General features: G+C 38.3%; 1 protein-coding gene and 1 pseudogene across 31 annotated transcripts in view; one reads left to right on the forward strand and one right to left on the reverse strand.

Annotated features, from left to right (window-relative positions):
• DLG2 (discs large MAGUK scaffold protein 2) overlaps positions 1 to 23,714 on the forward strand; it is a 2,299,762-nt gene that overhangs the window by 1,038,565 nt on the left and 1,237,483 nt on the right. The gene's annotated exons all lie outside the window — the stretch shown is intronic.
• On the reverse strand, positions 19,307 to 20,182 carry LOC108593987 (cell division control protein 42 homolog pseudogene; annotated as a pseudogene).

The following is a 23,714-nucleotide window of genomic DNA, read 5'->3' on the forward strand; positions in this document are numbered from 1 at the left end:
TTGTCTGAGGGCCTTTTTCCCAGTGAAATGGAGTAGGATGGACATTCTAGGCAGAGAGAGCCAGATTTATGCTTAATAAATTTTAACCATATAGTATACATGTTGACACTTCCCCACAATATTTATTTAATATTTGCTACTTTAGCACAGTGCTCTTCTTCTTAAAGGCAAGAACTGTTTTATTTATCTTTACATCTCTAATGCCTGAAACAGTACTTGAAAGGGAACAAGGGCTCAATATCTATGTAAATCAACGAGTGAAAGGAATGGAATTTTTACATGTAAGTATATTTTTTACCAACTGAATAATATACCTTTGATGCCAAGTCTTCTAAAAGCTAACTGCTCATTATGAGAAAATATATTTATTCAGATATATGTTCTTAATTTTAATATAGTGATTTATTTTATGTATACTTTGACTGTAAGGGTTATGGGCAGTGGTGAGACATATCACTGCTGTCTGGTGAAGTTCCAGAGACTGTCAATAACTATTTTCTGCTATGTCAAGAGGCCTTTACATTAATTAGGCTCTTCTCAAGTTTATGGTGCTTAATAAGTTCACAAATTTCCTCTATGCTTTTTACTATTTCTTGTTTTCACACTGTTTCCTACTGCTCAGTGATGTCTCTATTTAGCTAAGTCATTGGAAGGCTGAGGACCACATCTCAGTTTCTCTGCTCTTCCTCATCTATCACACATATGCACAGTACATCTGTGGGCATGGTGTTCAGTTGTACCTGACAGGGACAAATACTATATCTATGAAGTTCAGTACTTATGTGCAGTACTGTGGAATGTACCTGGTATTTTATTTGCACCTGAAATCCTTCCATCCTCAGTTTTCAATCTGTGGAAGAAAAGTACAGCAAACACTTTTTTCCTGATTATACATTTGTTTCACTCAATAACTAGCATTTTTTTTCATTATTTTTTGGCATTTAATATGTATATGCATGAGTTGGGGAAAATTAATAGAAACTATGGTTACGATCCTTAAGAAATTTATTCAAATGAAACCTGATATGTAGGAAGAAAGGTGATGTTAGTTATTTAAAAATATTTCAGAAGTGCAGGGTGACCTTGTATGTTTTGAATACCAGGAGGCTATTGCACAAATGAGTCACAAGAGTGAAATATAGTTTATTTAAGAAGGCAAGTAAGTTTAAGGAAATTCATAGCATGGACTGGAAAAAAAGAGTGGTGTTTTTAATAAGAGTAAATGATACAAATGGAGGTACCCATAGAGGAATTAGAAAATTTTATGTAGAAAAATATGTTGAAAGCTTGGTGACTACAGTTAAGGAAGGTATTCTATAAAGGCTGTGAAGAACTGAGTTTGGAGAAATAATAAATAGAATTTTTGGATGTTATACACTAAGGATTCATACTCATTCATAGTCTCATTTAATATTCAAAGCAATCCTATAAAATGAGTTATGTCATTATGTTTTACAGATGAGGAAACCGAAGATGGAGTCCCAGGCAGTGTTACTTATTATAGCAGAAGTAGTTAGAATTTGGACCAAGTATGTCTGATTCTTATTTAACATTTCACATAATGTTTTGTGGAAAGCAAAGAAAAATGAAATAGAGCATGTTAGTTAGGGTCCAACCAGGAAAAGAGAAGTCCTTCTAAGTATTTGAAATACAGGCACGTCATAAAATGAATAAGTTGCACAATCCATGAAAGAGCCTAGAAACAAACAGAAGATGGCAAGTCAATCTAGATATTAACCACAGCAGGAAAACACTCCCACCCCTAAACTGAAGGATTCGAGGAAGGAACTTGGGGCCAGAACCAACCACAGGAAGCTGGAACCACTGCAGATCTGTTCAGCAGAGTAGGTGCCAAAGAGGAGGTGCCACTGCTACTGGAATTATCACAGAAAGAGAAAACGCCTTGGCTTTCCTCTTTTTTTGTGCACCCCAACCCTCAAGTCTCTTTCTTGAATGCAACAAAGTAAGGAGTGTGGTTTCTTTATAAGTGTTAGGCAGTCCCTGTCGACTGTTAGAATTCTTATGAGATGAAGGTTTTAAGGTTATTATATTTTACATGGCATAGCATTAGAACAAACAAACAAAAACCACCTCAAGGCCAGTTGAATGAATTTGGTTACAAGGTGAAATAAAACATAATTCAATTGCCTAATCATTAGTTTTTCAGGATTTTAATACCATGTAACTTTAGGGATTTGAGAGACCCATGAATGTCACTGAGTGGTATTTAATATAAGAACAGACTAGGTTAGAAGTCCTGAAATATGAGAAACAAAACCAAATCCTGGTTTTTTGTTTTTTTATGATTCTGTATAGTTTGTTGTTTTAGATCTCCAGACACAAAGCACTGTGGTAAGGTTGCTTTCTGCATCCCACAAATTGATGTTAACAAGGAAGTCGTGTATTAAAAAATGATTCAGAAAGAACCATGCTGGGTTTTTGGACAAAGGCCTTTACCTCAACAGACATGGATTTGACAGCCTCTTCTGGAGAACTGCACTAACGGGCAACATTTCATGTCTGACCTTAGGCAAGCAGGCAGAGCTGCAGTGAGGAGGCTGACTGAGTGCCTATCCATATGCTGTCTGGCTCGAGCCAAACATCCTGTTCACAAAAATGATTGACTCACTAGGTCCTACTCTTAAAGAAAGATCTCTGTTCAGTGCTCTAGATCTTGAAAATGGGTGAAGAGGCTTGAAGCATCAGAATGGCTGCTGGCCTAAAGAATACAGAAAATATAGAACAAAAGATGACTTTGAAATATGTTTTCATTTTTGGAAATTCTGCTGTGTTTTTGATGTCTTCTTGATGTGACTCATATATTTGGAATAGTCCTCTGACAGATAAATGAATCTCTAGCTCAAGCTCATTAGAGCAGGAGTGAGCTGCAGGAAAAGAAGGGTTAACATATGTATGGGAAGACTAGAGGGAATTAATTACTTGTTGGATCTGGGAGATAGGCTGTACTTAATTCAACTTGTTCTTGCTCTGCGAAACTACTGAAGTGGCAGTGGAACTTCTTGCACAATAATACTGGGAACATGTCTAGATTCTGTATATAGGACTGGCTATGGATCTTATGAATGCTTCCAGGCAGGACACTCATTCACTCATCAAAGATTCGTTGAGTATTTCCTATGTGCCAGGAACTTGGCTGGACATTAAGGACACAAATATGGAAAGGCCAGCTTTCTAGGAACTCACAGGATATTGGAGCTCCTAAAACTGATGGTATAGTGAACAGGTTGTCAGAAAACTGGAGTTTAGCCCTGGCTCTGCTTCAAACCATATGTGTAACCTTGGATAACTCATTTATCTCCTCTGGACCTCAGTTTCTATGTCTCTCAAATGGGAATGGCTGGATGCTTGTAAATTCCTTAAGAGATTGTTGTGAGAATGAAAAGAGATACTAAGTAAGAAGCAAAAAGAGGTAAAATGCAAATAATAAAAGGAGTGCTAATCACCTTAATAATGTCAAAATTTTATGTTCTTCCTCTAGAATCATCCACTGAAATTCTCAGAGCCAAACACTGTCTTCCACCTAATTCTGTATCTGGGAACACATCATAATAATTACATTAAGTGGAAGAAAGGAAAGTAAGTAGGAGTTATTAGATTGCAGTAATAATTCACAGGAAACAAAAAAATGTGATTATATACCAGGCCTTGCACATTATGATTTATTTATGTGGTATCATGGAAATCTTACAACAATTCTGAGAGGTGGGAATTGTTATTCTCACTTTATAGAAGAGAAAATAGGCTCAGAGAAGGTATTTTAAGGATCTGGTCAAAGATCACATGGCTTTGTAAATGACTGCATTGAGATTTGAAAGCAGGTCTGACCCACATGTTCAGGTTACCTTCAGTGTACCACATGCAAACTGAACCCTAGAGAAGGGGTGCCTGTAGAGTTGATGCTGCTTTCATTGTCAGATAGGCAGCCCATCAACAAACATGTTCTATGACATGCTGTGTAATAAGCCTTGGGCACCCTGTGTATTGGTGAGGAGTGGGGAGGCTTAAAGTCTTGATTTCTGGAGAGTGAACAAGAAAAAGAATGCTGTATAAAGGAAGTCAAGACATGGGAAACAGAGACTATGGTGCAAGGGGAGCAAGCTGGGTGCAGATGATACCAAGAATAAAATTAGCACTTAAGGAAAGACAAAAAAAAATACACCTGCTAAATGCCACAGGGGAATTATCTCCTACCACTCAGCTTGTCATTTCTGATCTGCCAGTACTTTTTTTGAGTCCTTGATATTGTAGCCAAAGTAGGAAATAAATACACATTGCACCTATCCTGTGCCTGATGCCTGATGCCTGATTAAATATCTGAGATGTACTAAAACCACACTTTTCCAGGACATTTTTTATTCATGAGGCAATCTCAACATGAAACAAATTGCTTAGGGGATTGAAAAGCTATATTCATGCAAGCTAAATCAGATGTTTTCTATTTGAAATTTGTAAATTCAAGATGTTTTGTTCCTGATTTTGTTGGTATAGATGTTTTCTGAAACTTGACTCTAAAAATAAGTCAACATTTTTAACTGGAATGTTTTGCACTGTGAAAAACAAAGTCAAGAGCTTTCTTGTTCACATGAAGGGCCTTTTCCTTTTCTCTGGGTTCAGCAATAGGACATTGTGGAGCTTTGTTTCTCAATGAAATTGCTTCTCAAAACCCATCCTTCCACCTCAATACCCGGTCTCTTGGGCTTAATTGGTACTTTCAGTGCACCTGCAGATAATGGCATGGTGCTGTGACTTCAGCCCATTTCCTACCAGCTGCATGTGCTCATCTGCGAGTCTCAAAACCCTTCAGCGGTTGTGTCATTTGAAGGCTGATGAACTTTGTATACAAAGCTTTTAGTTAATCCCTGTTCTTTGGAGGCTTGTATTTTCAGCAACAGTTATGGCAAGGGCAGTTGTTTTTTCCGACAACTTAATAGTACTTGGTTTTGTAATTCTTAGATTGAAGTCAAACATTTGGCCTATGATTGTTAAGCTTGTCTACCAATGCTTGTTTCTAAAGCAGTGAAGAATTTACTGGTACATATGGGCAAAATTCCATGTAATACCTGGCAGGCAATCGCTATTTAAGAAACATCACCCCACAGGCATAGGAGAGTAAGTCTGGAAGGATGGAGATAGTGCTAAGAAAACCAAGGAGAACCTAAAATTCATTTGAATTCTCCTAGTTGGTCACAACACATATTAAACTTGATTATTTAACATGCCTTTCTTCTCAGTCATCCTACCACATGGACTCATTTCTGCTTCTTGTGTTCGCAAAAACCTTCCTTCTTCCAGAAATGCTCTTCTTTTCCTCCTTCTTGGATAACATACACTCATCATTCAGGCCAGTATATTTAAGTAATGTAAATGTTAATCAAATATACTCAGAGACTCCACCGCAAATTGTCCAACCTAATGTGGTCTTCAGTAGCTATTTATATCTGCGTTTTGAAAAAGGTAAAAGTGAGGTTCAGAAATTTGGCCTATTTATTTAAAACCAAACCAGTGATAGATCTGGTATTGGAATCCATGTTCATAGAATTCTAAAACCCATAATTTCTTCTCACTACTCCTCTGACCTACAAAAAGAAGGGCCTGAGATCAGAGCAATAGAGGCAGTAGAGCAGCTGGCGCTTTGACAGCTGTGCCACCAAGTCACTGAGTAAGGGCTTTCTAGAGTCCTCTGAGTAACATTAGATTAATCCTGAAACTGAGCTAGGGCTGAGTTTGTGTAGCCTCATCTCAAGCTCCCAGTCATGGGGATTGTGGGTCAAGGAGGTTGGCTTTTTCCATCAATGGCAGAACTTCGAAAGATCTTCACCCAGAGCTGTCAGCCGTCAGCTCTGTTCACCAACCACATCTGAATGTTAGTACTAACTACACGAGGCAAGCTATGGAGAAGCACCAGGCTCCCCACTCTCCAGGGCACCTCTCCAGGACCCTTTCCTTGCCAGCTACCACACAAAGCCGCTGTTGAGAGAGAACCAAAATATTCCTTGCCTTTGCATTTTGTGTGGTAGTGTTTCAAAGCTCCTTTCCATGATAATTTCATTCAACCTCTCAACAGTTCTCTGAAGTTAGCAGACCAGGTACCATTATCCTCATTGTTCTTATAGCTTTCAAACAGTCACTGAGTTACTCACTATTACATAGCCAGAAAGTGACTGTACTGGGACTGTGCTATAGTTTGGTTTGTTTGACTCCTCCAAATCTCATATTGAAATTTGATGACCAGTGTTGGAGGTGGAGCTTAATGGGATGTGTTTGGGTAATGGGGTGGATCACTCATGAATAAATTAATGTCCTCCATGGGATGAGTGATGGGGTAAGTGAATTCGTTCTGTTACTTCCCATAAGAACTGGTGTTAAAAACAGCCTGGGACCTCCCTCCCTTCTATCTTACTTCCTCTCTCACCGTGGGATCTCTGTATATACCAGCTCCCCTTGACATTATGGTATGAGTAGAAACAGCCTGAAGCCCTCACTAGAAGCAGATACTATGATAGCAATAATTCTTAAATGTTCTACATAAAAGTCATGTCTAAAAGTCAGCAAGGAAAAGAGAGGTTTTTTTTCTATAAGGTTCAATTTTTTCACATTGGTTCTTGCTTTTTCTGGCAAGTGAGCAGCAACAATCACTGAGTCTGAATCCCAGCAGGGGCGTGACTTTAATTGCCCTTACTAGCCAAGAGTTCAAGACAGTGAAGTGGAGTGATTACTGACTGCAGATGGATTGTCTCATCTGCAGATTCCCACCTGCAGAGATCCAAGCATTAATTGAAAGCATTTAAAAGTGATGGTTGGAAGAGCCAGCATGTCTTCTTCTCTGTGTTCTGAAGTTTTATTCTGCCATTAAGAGACCTTGGAACCACTCACTGTGAACATAAAGCTGCATGTTCAAACACTCAAACCAGTACCCGCCACTCCCTAATGTACATTATACATTTGAAATTACAAACCAACAGGGCCTCAACCAGCTAGATGTATCTGGCTTAGATTTCTGGCCTTCTTCAGGTATTTAAGCTTTCTGAACTTCAGGTTGTCCATCTTTAAACTGTCTACTTTACAGAGAAATAAAAATTAAATGAGATAAATCACTTAGCATAGAGATGGGCACATATTCTTTGATAACACTTATACTCCCATATCAGGAGGAAGGATTGTGAGGAGAAGTGTTTAGTTTGAAGTGATCCTCAGGAGAGTGAGTCACTGCTTTCTTATATGATTATTGAATACATTTCTAAAATTGACTTTTACATTTAAAGAAAATAGAGATTTAGCAACTTTGTGAAATAAATTAAATGGAAATGAACTCATTTAGCCAAAGTCATATAATTTGATATGCAGTGCTGTTCTAGTAGATGTTTACGGATCTTGTTGGCCACTGCATCCCAGTGTCCTGACTGATGCCTGGCACATAGTTGATGCTTGATAAATATTTGTTGAATGAATTAATGAGTGATATACAGTAATATGATCCAAGGCATTGATTAGAAGGTGAAAGAATCTACTTTTCTCTGTGTGCTCAACTTGGGTTCTAGCATTTAAAACTTTAGAAACTAAGGATTATGTATAAAACTGCTAGAAGACAACTAACTGACCTGAAAAGACAACAATACATGCAAAGACAGTGTTAACATTTCCTTTTAGTCTCAAACCAGCAATGCAAGCTGTGATATTTGCTTCTGCTCTATGGAGAGGCTACCTTTGTCCAAAGGAACACAGCTAGGAAGGAGAAGAGCAAAAATTTGAATCTAAATATGTCTGGCTTCAAAGCAAATGTTTATCTCAACCACATCAGATTAGCTAAATTTTTAGATAAATATTTGGGAAAGGTTTTAAGTAAAGAAATGCCACCTTCTCACACCCCAGAGAAATGATTTTCTGGATTTTAAGATTAGTTTGAATAATAGAATAATATCCCTTCTGAGAGGACAAGAACTTAGGGATAGGTAGTTTCACCTTGGTATTATGAGGAAGTGAGGAGGCAGGATGTTGGTTAGTCCAAGGAACAATGATTGACCTTAAGAGAAATGACTCTTATCTTTGTACCGATACTAGAGCAATAGGCGAATTGCCATAGCCCTTTTGTAGCCTAGATTTTTGTTCATCAAGAAGTAGAGCTGTGACAGGGTCAAAGGGATAGTTGAAGCTGGTGAAAACAGCTTTAGGAAACAGCTTTGAAGATGATTGCGGTGTTCTGCCTAGAAGTCTGTTGAGGAGGAGGAAGGAGGTTGACTATAGTTTGAACAGAGGCAAAGACCATATGCTGGAAGAGAGACAAAGGGACCCTGAAAGATGTCACTAACATGTATAAAGAAGTGAAGAGTTGGGCCGGGCGCGATGGCTCAAGCCTGTAATCCCAGCACTTTGGGAGGCCAAGGCGGGTGGATCAAGAGATTGAGACCATCCTGGTCAACATGGTGAAACCCCATCTCTACTAAAAATACAAAATATTAGCTGGGCATGGTGGCGCGTGCCTGTAATCCCAGCTATTCAGGAGGTTGAGGCAGGAGAATTGCCTGAACCCAGGAGGCGGAGGTTGCGGTGAGCCGAGATCGCGCCATTGCACGCCAGCCTGGGTAACAAGAGAGAAACTCCATCTCAAAAAAAAAAAAAAAAAGAAGTGAGGAGTTGGAAATGGCTCTAATATGGCTTATTTGGAAACCCTAGTATTGTTGGATGATCAAACTATGCTCATGCAAAGCACTGCCTGCTGGCTCAATACAAGAGCTAAATTGTAAGCTCCATTAATACAGAAAATGTGACTGTAATAGTCACCTGTATATACTTTCTGGTATTAAATACTATTGCATGAATAAATAGTCCCAAGCCCAATATTCTTCTTTTTCATAAGAGTCTGGGGTCTGGATCTAGACTACCTGAATTCAAATCCTGGTTCTACAACTTACTGTATTTATAACTGCATCTCAGTTTCCTCATCTATAAAATAAGGATCGCAACCACACTAGTTCATAGTCTAAGTGTGAAGACCAAATGACTTTAATATGTGAGAAGCATTTAGAACAGACCTTGGCATAAACTCTCAATAAATGGTAACTATTATAGGCAACTTATTTTTTCTTTATTCTTTATCTCCTAATCCTGTATCACTGATCATAACTCTTGAGATTCTTCTTGAAGTAACTCTCCTTCACATGAACTTCCATATTCTTTCTTGCCCTCTTATTTCTTTCTTGATTTATATTATTTTTGTTCATTATCTCAGGAAAATCTTAGTGTAGCTCTCCCTTTCATTTTGAAACATAAAACATTGAGAAAGAAAAAGCAATTCTCCAAACATTTTTGTAAAACCCAACTGGAATCTGTCATCAATGGCAAAAATTCCTTAAAATCTCTGTATATTGATGTCAAACTTTCACATTTCCATTGAAATGTGAAATATATCACTATATTTTCTTTGCCAACATCAATCATTATATTCTACAGATGACTATCATTATGTTTTCTCTGCTCCAGCATCAGCAATTGAGACAATATATTTTTTGTTTAGCCACATTGTTCTTTTTCCTATTTTCTTTCTCGACTATTACTAGAGTCATTGCTGTCATTATGTAATATTTTTTATTTCAAATACATTGGGTTTAAACTGTGCTTAAGTTGAACACATTTCTGTAGGCTATCCTGTGAACTTAATAGCATTAGTAACATAATTTCTATGAGAATAATTGTCATTTTTCCTAAATGCTGACTCATATAGGACCTTTTTTTGTGGAGAATCATACTTTACATAACCATGCATTGTCCTGTTTAGCGCTCCAAACTTACTTATGCAAAAACTATTATTGCTATATCACAATTACAAATCTGAGATTTACAAATTTAAACAAATTACCTAAGTCACATGGCTAAGAGGACAGGAAAAGGAACTAGACTCCATTTCTGTTCATTTCTAATCCAAAAGACTTTCCACTACATTACCTCCTTCTACTGCACATACAACACATTTAATCAAGATATAAATATGTATTTACAAATGAGAAGTTGGCTAGCTATTGAGCAATGATGATGACAGAAGCTACAAACTTCATTGATCATTATGTGCCAGGCATAATTTCAAGTGTGTGATCTTAGTTAAGCTTCATATAGTCATGTGAGATTGTTTTTATCCTCATTCATTGGCAGAGAAAATGCAGCTCCTAGAATGAAAGAATTTGTCAAAATTTACATCACAGTTCATTGACAGGTAAATTGATTGTAAATTCAGATCTGTTTGACCCCAAATTCCATGCTCTTATTTACCTCCATACACTACTTTTTTAATGTCTAGATGAGATGCATACCTTCTATCCCTGGTGTGCCATGTTAACTCAAGGGAGTATTAGACTGAAAACAGACATAGACTGCTGTTGCCTTTGATGATGAGCAGAACAACCAGTGAAAAAAGTCAGAGCTAAACAGAAAAGATGTGTATGTCATTAGTTTACATATGATTCACAAACCCTTGGGAACAGATGGCATTGTCCATAGTCTGAGAGAAAGGAAGAGAAAAACAGCTATGGAGGCCTAGGTTGGCTCTCACCATCTGGTTGTAGATTGAGGAAGAAATGATTGGATGAGAGAAGCTGCTTTTCTAGAGAGTCTTTTAATGAATTCTCAGGGAGACAATTTGTTACAAGTGAGCTTTTGAAACTCATTAATTGCCTTGACACTTAATGGCATTCTGCAGACTTGGACTTCCTTCAGTCTCTGAAGAATTTTGCTTTGTATGAATTTTAGATTAATATTGTTCTATATGCAGTTCACTTATGCATTGTGAGGTGGTGGACATTATTAGTATTTTTAAGACAGGGTCTCACTCTTTCTCCCAGCCTGGAGTGCAATAGCGCTGTCACAGTTCACTGCTTTCAAAAACTCCTGGACTAAATCCTCCTGCCTAAGCCTAGTGAATAGCGGTAACTACTAGTGCATGCTACTGCACCCAGCTAATTTTTTGTTATATTATTATTATTTATTTTTTGCAGAGATAAGCTATGCTGATCAAGCTGGTCTCTAACTCCTGGCCTCAACTGATCTTCCCACCTCAACCTCCCAGACTACTAGGATTCCAGGCATAGCCACTATGCCCAGTGGCATTTTTAGTGGTTGAATTGATATAGTGTTTTGTAAAAATATAATCTGTGTCAAATTAGAATGATTCTGTGCAGGGCTATTCTTATAGGGAAGGATTTGTAAGTAGTTCTCATTTCTAGGTAATAAGATATATTTGTTCTACTATGATCACTAGAGAAATATGATGGCTTTTTTCACTACTATTTCTTATAATGATGTCTTCACTGATTTACAAGGAGCCCTATGATTTAGGTGATAACTTCAAAATCCTTTACAATCAGCAGGAAGATTCCAGACTATGAAGTTTTAAATTTCTCTCATAAACAGGTATAAGTGGAGCTACTGGAATGTTCTGAAATCCACTTTTCTTGGGGATGCTCCAAATGACTGATATGATTCAAAAGAAGTTAGGCAGATTCATTGGTCCACCTTCATGTGATCTAATTTAATGAATGCCTTAACCAAGATTTTTATATGCATCCCCAAAAATTTAGTCAGGCATCTGCATTTTTCTTCTTTGTATTGCCAAATTACTGACATATCTCTTTCAATGGATTTCCATTACTCTTGGGATAAAACCCCAAATTCTTTTTGTGACCTCTATGGTCCTTCATAATCTGTCTCAGACTCACCTCTCCACCATTATCTCCAGTCACCAACCCTGCCCCATGCTTTTGCAAAGGCCCCTTTCTGCTGCAGGCTTTTCTCACGTGTTCCATCTGCCTGGAGCATCTCTTCCTGCTTTTCCCCCATCCTAATTTGCTCCTACTCTTCAAGTATTGGGCCTTTTATTACCATCTGTTGTGAAAGTCTATATTTCTTTGAGCACATATTACAGTGTAATTAAGTAATAATTTGCTAATCTGTATGTATATGGCTGTCACCTATACTAGAATGTAAAGACAGGAGCCACTTCTGTTGTTTATTCCTGTATTTTCCACAGGTAGTACAGAATCAGGTACACTATTGGTTCAATGAAATATTTTATGAATTAGTTAATATTTCAAGGCACCTAGAAGAGTGTCTAGCAAGAAGTGCTCTATATGTATAAACTACTTTAAATGTTGTTACCACTGATGTTTTTCTCATTTTCCCTTTATTACTGGATGTTGTGATAAAGGACCTCAGATCCCAATCATAGTTATGCCTTTGAAAAGACATATAATCTTTTGGGGCTTCAGTTTTCTTACCCCTACAAAAATTTATTAAGAACTTTTATTTTTAAAATCCCTGGAAACATAGGTTCTCTTAAAAGCCAAAGCAAAGGAGGGGAAAAAAAAAGAACTGGCTAATTATGAACTTAATGTTTTCCTTCAGGTTTCCAGACTTTCAATCCAAAGTATTCTCCACATCTAAGGTGGCCTTCATTTCTTATACACAAACAGCGAACCCATCATCAGATTATTCTAATTGGTAAAGCTCAGATACATATTATTTGTTGTGCTTAATACATAGCTCTCATCTTTATTCTGGAAACTGTATCAATTGAAAAGCAAGTCAGTGGGAGGAGAATTATAATACCACCCTTGTTACTAGTAAAGGTCAGGCTGGAGTATATAGCTCTTATATGAGATTCAAATGCATCTACTGTCTTTCCGCTGTGTAGATACTACTCCACTTGGACAAAGAATCCCCCAATAGCCAGTATGAGTCCCCAGAGGAGACACACATATCAGGAACTACCTCCCACTGGTTTAAGTGGAGAAGGGAAGAGAAAGATGCCAGAGTCCCTGTGCATAAAACCTTTGGCAATTAATTACTCTCAGCTGGGAAACTTGGACCAACCATCATCTAGAACCTAGTAATTCAATCTTCCTCAGTGGAAAGGGGTAAGAAGTGAGACAGTTGCCGGGCGCTGTGGCTCAAGCCTGTAATCCCAGCACTTTGGGAGACCAAGGTGGGTGGATCACAAGGTCAAGAGATCGAGACCATCCTGGTCAACATGGTGAAACCCCGTCTCTACTAAAAAATACAAAAAATTAGCTGGGTGTGGTGGTGCTTGCCTGTAATCCCAGCTACTTGGGAGGCTGAGGCAGGAGAATTGCCTGAACCCAGGAGGTGGAGGTTGCAGTGAGCCGAGATCACGCCATACCACTCCAGCCTGGGTAAGAAGAGCAAAACTCCGTCTCAAAAAAAAAAAAAAAAAAGAAGTGAGACAGTCAGCCAGTCAGCTAAGATTATATAGCTACCAAAAAAGGAAGGCTAAAATATTGTCCCCTGTAATGTCAGTTATCTAGTGAATTTCAACTAGGGTGTGGGCAGTTTCTAGAAATAAGCAATATGAACATGTGTCAGGCAATGGGTGCTATGAGAACCAGAAAATGCATTTATTGGGTGGGGGTAAATTAGAGCAAACAAAACATAGCCCAGTAGCCTTTAAGATTTATGAAATGTAACAAGCAATCTCTGTTTCTCTGGGGCATTGGGTTGAGAGACTGAATTCCACTGGTGGAATTTTACACTTCATCTCATTTGTTAAAAACATCTTGAAGTCCCTGAGAAAGGTTTTTGGCATGGGAGCCTTCCCAGAGCCTCTGACATTATTCCCTAACAGTAATGGCAAGTCCCCAGGAGAAAAGTAACTCTGCTTCTTAGAGCCACTGCTGTACTTATATTTTCTCTTTTCTAATTTATTTTAGGTTTTTATCTCAAGAGGCTTATTTTCATGATGAGTTTTGTTAAAGCAGTCGAACACAGGTGGTGTTTTCTGAGGCAGTTGCCATAATAGTGGAAGTCTTTTGAGAGTATGTGTATATGTATTGATGGGTCTATGTGTTTATATATATGTATACATGTATTCATATTTACAGTGATTCAGGTATATATACATAAATATAGTACTATGTATGTGTGTCTCTTAGTTCAGGGGGACTTAGCCAACAGGACTGCCATGACTTCAGCCTCAGAGCTAGCAAGGAGAGGAGAAAGGGGTAGCAGGGACTGGGCCAGCTGTAGGACTAGCTTCTAAGGCAGAAGGTTTGCTTCCCAACTGGCAGTGTCCAAAGGACACAATGAATTTGAGATTGTTGCCTACGAAGATCTATTCTAGGAAGTAGAGGTTGACCAAGGATTACAAAGGGCACTAATAATGAAATTAAGACAGCCTGTTCATTCATTCATCTGTTAAGAACAAGAATCCAAGCAGGTGCTGAAAATCAAGAAAGCAGAATCAAGACCCTGGATAGAGGGGGGCTGAAGGGTTAGACTGGATCATAGAGTCCCTACCTAGCTTGCAAGGTTTATTTCAGCCCTGCAGTTATAGCTTGATGCAAATAAAGAAAGAGAGGCAGATGCTGTATACTGGGTTAATGAAATAAAAGTCAATGAAAAGTGCTGTTAGGGAACCTCCATAAATCCAAGAATGTCCTACAATACAAAGTCGGTGATAGTACAATTAATTTCAACTATCTTGTGAGCAAAAGTCATTAATATTTGGGAAGCCTTACTCAGGATTGACTCAGGATCTGGATGAGATGGTAGCTGAAGTCATAGATTTTGGAGATGAAAGATGAACCCATGTAAGGAAGGTGAAGACATGAAGACATACATATCCATGTGCAAACACACAAAAGTTGTGTGTACATAATATGTTAATCACATATTATGGTCATGCTGCTTAACTCATGACTGTTGTACCTATAGTCAAAAACTGAAAGGAGGTCAATGAGAGGTTGCAAATAAATTTGTGTTATTCCTAATACTCTTGTATACTCAACCAAAGTGATAAAACATGTCTCAGGGGTCAGTTGATGCAATGATGATTGAAGTTTAGTTTTGCTTTATGTAAAATATTGTCAAGGGATATCTGGTTCTGTAATTTAATAAGGAGCTATGGTTTGAATGGGGAATTGAAAAAGTTCATGCCTCTCCAGTTAGCAGGATAGAGGATCACTAATTCAGAAGGGAGGATAAACTACCACAGGGCCTGTTACTTAGTAAGGCTCAATAAATGCTTACTGAATTAATTATACTCTTCTCATTCATGGAGTATCATGATGATGATGATTGCTCCAGGATTTGAAAAATCTTCTCTTGGTGATGTATTGGATTTAAGATTTTTAATCAAGTAGACTGTGTGAGGAGCTGTTACCGAATAAAAAGCAACCTGGGGGTCACACATATTTTCTTAGTAGAGTTTACTGTTGAATACAGTAGCACCATGAGCAAATAGTTGTCTTCATGAAAAAATAGTTCAGAGAGATGAATAAATTCAGAAGGACACTTGTCCCTATGTGGGTTTCACTACTGTGCCCAATTCTATTTTTGTCCTTCAGTTCTAGAAAAGTTTTTCTAAGAGTTACCCTTACATTATGTGAGTTTTGTGGCACCTCTTATAAACTGCACCTCTTATAAACTGATGATTCAGGGTCTGGGCCTAAGGCCAAAGTTAATTAAGTCTGAAAGCATATGAAAGCTGTTACTCGTATTGAGAACAGAGTAAACCAGCATTTGTATTTGTTTGCTGGCCGTGTACTGAGGTGCTCTAGTTGTGAATAAATTGCAGGTAGCATGAGTTTCAGTAGTTGACAGGTGTAAGATATTAATGAGGAAGTCTCTGGAAGTTATCTTTTTAAATATCTTGCAGACTGTGATGTTAAGGAGACACATTTAATTTGAAATGCACCTAATTTGTTAATTTTTTGTCATCCCGATTCAAGTTTTCTTCTAATTCTTCCATAGAGAATTTTTATTTTTGTCACAGTCCTCACTACATTAGTGAGTTTTTGTTGCTGTTGTTGTTGTTTTAAGGATCTAGGGCTTTTTGATGTTTTGTTTGTAGGTTTTTTTTTTACTTTTCACCTAATCCAGATAATAATGTCACACATATGCAATATGGTAGGCACTTATTTATAATATCTATAAGCCCCTTACCCACCCTCTATATATTAGTCCCATTTTGATAGGAAGAAACAGCTTACATTTGACAAAGCCAGGATTCAAGTCCAGGTTGGTATCCAAAGTCAATATTTTTTCTTAATCTACATTGTGCTACCTCTCTAAATTGATTGGAAACTAGGTTCTATTGCATGTAATTTAAACCACAAATAATAGTAGCTTAGCAATATTTATTTCTCTCTTATGTAAAATAAATTTAGAGGAAGGCAGCTCCTTGATTGTCAGGCTCCTTCTTCCTCCCTGCCTATTTTCCTAGCCTGTGCATTCCATGTCCAGGTGATATGGTTTGGATCTGTGTCCCTGCCCAAATCTCATGTCAAATTGTAATCGTAATGTTGGAGGTGGGGCCTGGTGGGAGGTGAGTGGAACATGGGGGTCAATTTTCCCCTTGGTACCATTTTCATGATAGTGAGTGAGTTCTCCTGAGGTCTGGTTATTTGAAAGTGTATGGCACCTGCCCCCCAACACACCTTGTCCTGCTTGCAATGTAACATGCCTGTAACTGCTTTGCCTTCTGCCATGAGTGAAAGCTCCCAGAGGCTTCCCAGATGCTGATTGTGCCATGCTTCCTGTATAGCCTGTGGAACCATGAGCCAATTAAACCCTTTTTCTTTATAAATTACCCAGTCTCAGGTATTTCTTCATAGCAGTGCAAGATCAGACTAATACACCAGGATCACATCATGGCCCGTGAGAGCTGCTATAGCTTTTGACTATCAGATCTGTATTCCTGGTAGCAGGGAAGAATGAGAGGGAAAGGCGAAAGGAGTGCCTCAGGTATCCGTCTCCATTTTAAGGAGCTTTTCTAGAAGTCCTGTCTATCAATTTTCACTTACCTATTGTATGACTTCTTCATGTTTATAACTCCAGCAGCTAGAATAGTTTCCAGTACTATGAATGTATGGATGGAAATGAGTGAATGTTAGACTTAAACTTATTGTAAGCCTAAGGCACGCTTAATACAACTTCTGTATTTAAAAAGATCTTAGATTTCTAGGCTTTCTGTATATGTTTTTCTTTTAAATGTATCTACCAGATCGCTGTCTGTCTTTGTCCTTGTCTCATTTGGCGTTCTTTTTGCCTGAAATGTGCTTCTATGTACCCCACCTTCTCAATACATAGATATGTCATGTGGCTCATTTCAACTCATCATTTAGGTTTTGGCAGACTCGGGTCTCTCTTGGAGAAGCTTTCTATTCTTCTGAAGGACAGAAATAGACTAGACACACGCTTTGGCCTATTAGCTTCCTCCATTTAGTCTAACTAAAGCATTTTTTACACTATATTATGTTGCCATGAGTTTACTTAAGGTTAGAACTTTGATTTGTTCATCATGTTATCACCAACATTTGGAACCAGGTCTAGAACACAATCAACACAAAATAAATATTTGCTTAAAAATGAGGTCTGTTCCAATGAGGTTCTGGATAACTGACAGACTTGTCCCAGGTCATAGAGCTAGATATTTATATGGCCTTAAGTTTCTGCCTTTGAAGCTTACCTTTCATCAAGGGAACACAGAGATGCAAATACAAGAAGAAAACAAAACAGAAACCACCCAACGAAAAAATCTCATTTCACAAATTTGCTGGGAGTCAGCTGTCCTTCACTCATTTGTTATAATCACTTTTCAGTCTGCTGTGAGTAGTGACTGACTCAGATGAATTTTCAGAATCCAAGATTAAACCAAGAGACATCCATACAAGTCATTAAAAGTGATGAAACTTACTAGACTTCCTGCAAAAGAATTTCTAATTATTCCAGAATTTTCTTCACAAGTCACTTTTTGTTTTGTCTCTTTTTCTCTGGTAAGAGCACATGCAAATGGACAGTAGCCAATACAAAAGTCATTCTGTTTAACAGAAACAGGAATTTTCAGCAGTGTTTATGTCATAGCAGGTTCCCAGAGCAGAAGGCTATACAACTAATCTCCTCCCCATACTGTCATCTTGCTCTTCCAGCTCTAGGACGTTGATAGAGTTGTAAAGTCTTCAGAGGAACTACTGCTCTGAGGTCAAGAGTAGTACTGTCAGGCCAGGCACAATGGCTCACACTTGTAATCTTAGCACTTTGGTAGGTCTAAGTGAGATGATCGCTTGAGTCCAGGAATTCAAGATTAGTTTAGGGAATATATTCAGACCCTGTCTCTACAAAAAAACATTTTTTTAAAGGGTTTTTGTTTGTTTAATACCTCTGAAAAGAATGCATATACAAACAGTTGAGACATGAGAAAGCAATTGGTTCAACACTAATGAATCTACAAGAATTAGGATTGGGAAGGTGAGAAAGATTACCTCAACATTTTTAAAAACTGGAAACTACAACCAAAATAAGCTGATAAAATCCCTATTAACACTTACGAAGAGTCTTCATAAGACTCTTTCCATGATTTTATTAAGCTAGAGAGCCTCACTTGGCTGCTCTAGGGTTCCTCGTATGTAAAACAGAAATAAGGGGATTTCCCTGACTGGTCCCCATGTTGTTAAGTATTCTCCCCACCCCCACCCTACCCCCAGCTTCTTAATGAAGCAGGCCTCCATCCTCTTAACTTGAGAGGATGTGAATCATTCCACAGATGTCTGTCTTCTAGCACCACCCCTCGTATTTCCTCTACATAGCAGGTCTTCAGCTGCATTCTAGGAACACCATATACTGAGTTGCAAATCTATACTAAGCATATAAGACAATGACTGACAGGGAAAAGAATTTTTTTAATTACAAACTCAATTCATTTGGTGTATTTCAAAGGTGCAATACTTTTCTTCATTTATCAGTGAAAGAAGTTAGAAATTAACTTCCCCAAAAAATCAGCAAATAGCAAACAAATGTCCTTGAAAGTCACAGTCACATATAGTGCGTCCTAGAAAAGAGGAGGGGCAAGACAGGCTCCACCCACTTTCATGAGTTTCATCAAATACTGGATCTACTCAAGGGTGGAGAGAAAAGGCAACTGCAACTTTCAAAAAGGAGTATGTTATTAAATGAGGCATTTACTATACTCCTTCCTAAGAGCACCAGATGGGGAACATGTTTTCTAAACTAGATCTAGGAAGTAGAATGTGGAATCAATCCGTCCTCCTCCCCTTAAGGGCTATCCACTGGTTAATGAATTAAAAAAACAAGACTAAAAAACAAACCCCACACACACTCTCCCCAAAAAAGGAGGAGGGGGGAAAAAACCACTAAGATGTCCCAGATTACTCTCCAGAGTGGAACCAGGGAGCAGCTTCAACAATTCCAATTAGTCTGTTACAGAGTCATCCACAAGCATTCCTTGCTTTAAAAAATAAAAATTTTAAACAACGAAATGAAAACTAGTACTAATCACTTTTCCGACAATATACAATTACTCAAAATTAACTAGTACTGGGAGGGGAAGGGGGGTCCATACCTATGGGCCTTGTCTCACACAAGGGCATGTGGGTAGGTGCAGGGCATTTGTCATTATTGCAAAAACGAATTTTAATTTTTAATCTTTAGTTTGATTTAAACATTGCTTTTAGTATGATGCTGACACCAGCTTTGCAGAAAGGGCTCTGAAGAGATGTTCATAGCAGCACACACCTGCAGCTCTTCTTCGGTTCTGGAGGCTCCAGGACAGCCAATATTGCTTTGTCAAATATATTCTTTAGGCCTTTCTGTGTGAGTGCAGAACACTCCACATACTTGACAGCCTTCAGGTCACGGGCCAGCTTTTCAGCAGTCTCTGGAGTGATAGGTTTCTGTTTGTTCTCAGCAATTTTCTCAATAGTAGAGGGGTCATCTCTGAGATCAATTTGGGTCCCAACAAGCAAGAAAGGAGTCTTTGGATAGTGGTGAGTTATCTCAGGCACCCACTTTTCTTTCATATTTTCAAATTAAGATGGAGAAACCACTGAAAAATAGACTAGAAATACATCTGTTTGTGACTAACTCAGCGGTCATAATCTGTCATAATCCTCTTGCCCTGCAGTATCATAAAGTCCAAGAGTATATGGTTCTCCACCAATCATAACTGTGACTGCATAGTTGTCAAAAACAGTCGGTACATATTCTGATGGAAATTTCTTTGTTGTGTAGGATATCAGGAGACATGTTTTACCAACAGCACCATCGCCCACAACAACACACTTAATTGTCTGCATTGCTGAAACAGTTTTGTATCCACTTTAAATATTTCAAATCTGATGTTAACCTCAGCTTCTCCACCGGGGCCAAAAAAGTTTTTTAAAATAAGCCAGGCATGGTGATATGCACCTACAGTCACGTCTTCTCAGAAGGCTGAGATAGGAGGATTGCTTGAGAAAGGGAGGTCAAGGCAGGCTGCAGTAAGCTGTGATCTCACCACTGCACTCCAGCCTGGGTGACAGAGTGAGATCTTGTCTCAAAAAAATGTATTGTACTAGGTAACCCCCAGAAGTGTGGAAAGATGGTGACAGGGCTGCCTGATGTAGCCCCTATCTTCATAGCCTACAGGACATGCACTGTGGGGATGTGTGGCCACATGTCAAGAAATGTAGCGTCCAGGGTAATTATGGCAGGTCATTGTTTTTTAAAGACTTGCTGGGAAGAGGCTGTACATTTGTAATTTTGTTCTTTTGGTAATTAATTTAAAACATGAAACTAATACATATAAAAAAGAATCAACTCTGACATTAATAAGAATACTATATTCATAGGAATTTTTAAGATAAAATAGAAGTATCAAAACAAACAATGCTTTGAACTCTGAGTCCCCAGCAATACAAAGGGTGGGAGTGATATGATGGAAAGAAAAGAAGTGGGGCTTTGGATCAGGCGGACCTAAGTTCAAATCTTGGCTTCACCCACTCAGTAACTGTGTGACATTAAACTCTTGGAAACTGTTTCCTCATCTGTAAATGGAGATGTATTGTGATTAGTGACAATGTCTGTAAAACAACACATGTTCAATCAATATTGGTTTGTTTTGTTGTTTGAATTATTATATTGTGCCACCAGAGGCAATAGGCACAGAACTGGAAATTGTGGTGAGCCTGTTGTGAAATTGCTGCCCCTTGTGTATTCTGCAGCATCTGGTGGACACGCTAGCATCCCATCATAAGCGCCCTACTCTTTGATCTCCCTCAATCCTGGGCAGAGGCAAGGTATCACTGAAGTTACTCTTTTTCCTCGTGATTTACATCAAAATTGTGTATGACAAGATTGCTTTCTTCTTTAAATATGAAAAAATAGCTCAAATGCCAACTTCCTGTTCTGAAAACCAAATTTGAAGGAGACAGGGCTTGCCCTCCAAGAGTTCACAAACCTCACTGAGAATATGGACATTTTGTTAATGAGAAATACAGTGAGTGGTGAAGAAGACAGGGAAGGCTCAGAATGGTGTTAATGTGATCAGGAGAAAGGTTAGAATTGATCTGAGCCATGTTATTTATCTTTAGATCTTATTCAAGAAGAAGTCTTAATTTCTTTGAATGGTATATACAGTACCTCTGAAATCTAGTCCTTATCTATGCATTTTGTCATCATGTCATTCACCTTATTCTCCAGTCCAGAGAACTTTTTATAGTTCTTTCTACCACAGGCCCTGTTTCGTTGCACCTCAGTGCCTTTGTATGCACTGGTCTCTCTTTAAGGAAGACTCTGGTCTTACCTTTCTTTATCAGTTCAATGCTTCTCTTTCTTCGAGTCCCCAGTATTTCAGAATCCTCTGCTGATTCTCTGCTAGCAGACAAGGGAAAGGAGAAGTTATGGAGGATCTTCAAGGAGTAGGGGGCCAAGCCTAAAAATGAAGTATATCGCTTCTTCTGACAGTCCATTTGATCAAAATATTGTCAGGTGGTCCTACCTGACTACAAGAAAGCCTGTAAAATGTAGTCAAGCTATGTATTTAGCAGAAGGAAAAAAGGGTTTGGTGAATCTTTACTGTGTTATTTGAAAGCATGTTGTTCTTCCCTACATATCTAGTATCTTACACCATAGATGCTAACACTTTGTCAAAAGAAGTGAAGGGCTTTATATAGTGGTACATATGAGTTAGTAAATGAGTAAATATATGATGAGTAGAATACCAGAGGTGATGGTAGTACATTTACTTTGAAAATCAATTAATGCTAAAAAAATACAGAGACTGGTATTTGGAGAGCACAGCCAGTGCTTGCCATTCTCCTACTTTGGTGCATGGAGTTAGTCTTTATGACTGGTAAATGTTTTCCTCAGGATCTGGACACCCCCATCTCTGTCTCCAGCCACACTTTCCCTTGTTTCAGCTTCCCTGACAATTCTCAAACACACCAAGCATACTGATGCTTCGACATCAGGGTCTTCACCCTTGTTTCCCTGGTTTGAAATGCCAGACCCCAGCTCCACCTTTATTCTCCCCAGTCACAAAACACATGCTTGCCCTTTGCCTCATTTAGGTCTTAACCTCCAGTGTCATCTTCTCAATGAACCCTTCCCTGGCCACCCTAACTTCCTGTCCCATATCCTGTGTTATTTTCCTCCATCACATTTATCAAGACCAGATATATTATATACTCCTCCATTTGAAGATATACCTGTTAGGACAAGGAATATTGTCTAATTTGTTTGCTTATCTTTTTTCTGTCATTGGCACCTAGAACAGTGCCTGGCACATTAAAGATGCTCAAATAGTTTTGAATGAGTAGTATAACGGTTTGTTTTTCCACAGTGTTTTGTGTCTTCTTGGCATGAAAATGACAGACACTAATTTAAAAATTGAATGTAAATATATTTCCAAATTTTTTGACAATTGGATATAGAAATAGAGAAGGATAGAAGAGGATAACAATTATTAGTAAGTGGAGCTGGTGACTTGACTCAGACTCAGAGATAAAATATTACTGCTCTAGAAAGACACACGAGAGACCATAAGGGGATGTTTTGAAAGTGTTTCAGTGTTTTTCTTAGAATGCTGATTTTTATGCTATCCAAACATTCAGTGGATGCAGCTTGAAGGAATCAACCGTGGAGCTCAGTAAACCTATAATGAGTGCTTAAACCATTTCAATTCAGTTTTATCAGAAAGGTCATTCAGTGAAGAAGGCATTTCAATCACAGAAATTTTCTTCACAGAAATGCTATCTGAGAAGCTGGTCTCCTTCTATCTGATAATTCAAAGATGCATTTGGAATGCAGAGAACACTTTACAGAACCTGTCTTTAAACTCAACTGCTTAAAGAAGAAATAAAATATTCAAACACACTATGGGAGAGAAATAGTCAGAAGAATTCATTCAGCAACTTTTTTAGTAAAGTCACCCTAGGATGTAAGGTACAGATCATGGCGTTTTAGAAATATAGACTCAGAAGGGATCTTTGGGTGAGGAAAATGGGATCTGGAAATAAGGGCACAAATATTTATTGAAGGTACCCTCTGTTGGGAACTTCAGAAAGCACTTCATTCAAAATGGGTATTGCTCTCTTTATCTGGCACTTCATACTTAGAATGATTAACTTGCATACTCTCATATAGCAGGTGTGTCTCAGAGCTGGGATCAAACCAAGATCTGTCTCACTCAAAGTCCTTATTGTTTCTACTCTGCCTTCTTAGGGCTAAAGATTACCCTCAAAATTGCTTAATTATTAATTAATATATCTAAAATAATGACTCAAATCTTTGGATTTCTCATTCCATGCTCTGTCCACCAGAGTTAATTTTTTTGGGTAGGGACATAAGGATAAATTTTTGCAATGGAACCTAGTTACTAAAAATCTCTTTAATCTGGCCAGGCCAGGCACAGTGGCTCA

Source organism: Callithrix jacchus, chromosome 10 (genome assembly GCF_049354715.1).
Source record: "Callithrix jacchus isolate 240 chromosome 10, calJac240_pri, whole genome shotgun sequence".
Lineage (NCBI taxonomy): Eukaryota > Metazoa > Chordata > Mammalia > Primates > Cebidae > Callithrix > Callithrix jacchus.